At 44.1% G+C, this 1205-nt stretch overlaps 1 protein-coding gene across 1 annotated transcript in view; it reads right to left on the reverse strand.

Moving 5' to 3' along the window:
* ATP2A1 (ATPase, Ca++ transporting, cardiac muscle, fast twitch 1) overlaps window positions 1–1205 on the reverse strand; it is a 53640-nt gene that overhangs the window by 28257 nt on the left and 24178 nt on the right. The gene's annotated exons all lie outside the window — the stretch shown is intronic.

Genomic DNA, 1205 nt, shown 5'->3' on the forward strand with positions numbered 1-1205 from the left:
ACTTGCAATTTCTTGCTTTCGAACTGCTAGGTTGGCAGGAGCTGGAACTGGAGACGGGAGCTCACTCCGTCATGCGGCACACTCGGGTCTCGAACTGCTGAACTACTGACCTTCCACAGCCTGCAGTTCAGCATCTTAACCACTTGAGCCACCGCAGCTCCTTCTAAAGGGCCCGTCTACAAATCTATACCATTTTTATGCCACTGTCTCCACCATGTCTCCTCTCCCCGGTCCCCTCCCTGCCCCAGCCTGAATCCACAGTTAAAGATACATCAATCTCCAGTCTCCAGTTCTGACATATCTATTTTCTTACTATGTTTTTCCCCACGAGTTGATAGCCATATAAACTAAGCTTGTTATTCTTTTAATCTGTTAAAAACATCTTCATTATTCTGTATGCTAATCTACTGCCTACTCTCTATATCTATGACTCTTGTTTCTACCGTATTTCCATTCCATTGTATCTGAAGAAGTGTGCTTGCACACAAAAGCTCATATCTTGGAACTAAAGGTGGGTGAAGTGCTCAGAATTCCATTTTCAGAGATCCAGAGCTCTGCAGATGGATTTTGCTCTGTGTGTCTGTCTGTCCATGTGTAAAGGGCCATTGCAGCCAAGCCAATTTATTTATTTTTAATTTAAAAAATAATTTTTGGATTTATATTCTGCCCTCCCCGAAGGCTCAGGGCGGCTAACAACGGGGCACATGTGCCAGAATTAAAACAAATAAAACAGTCTAAAACAATAAAACAATACAATACAACAACAAAGTGTCAGTGCAAGATGAGGTAGATCTTGGTCGAATGGCATTGATTATGGCGACCTCAGCAAGGGGTTTTCAAGGCAAGGGAGAAGCAGAGGTGGTTTGCCATGGCCTTCTTCTGCAGAGTCTCCCTTGGTGGTCTCCCTTCCATGTACTGACCCTGCTTAGCTTCTGAGATTGGGCTATAGCATGCCATCTTCCCTCCTCTTTCTCTATGGAATTTGTCTAGATTAGCAGCAACACCGCATCCAGTGGCAATGAGTTCCAGACATTAATCTTGAGCTGTACTTTCATCCGTCCCGAATCTGCTGCCAGTCAACTTTATTGGGTGATTCCCGAGTTTTGGTGTTACGTGACAGGACAACAGATTTCCCTCTAGACCGATATAATTATTCAGGATATCTTTCTTCAGTGCTTTCCTCCACTCAAACTCAAACAGATGCT

Source organism: Gekko japonicus, unplaced genomic scaffold (assembly GCF_001447785.1).
Source record: "Gekko japonicus isolate JY-2015 unplaced genomic scaffold, Gekko_japonicus_V1.1 scaffold2079, whole genome shotgun sequence".
In the NCBI taxonomy this organism is placed as follows: Eukaryota; Metazoa; Chordata; class Lepidosauria; order Squamata; family Gekkonidae; genus Gekko; species Gekko japonicus.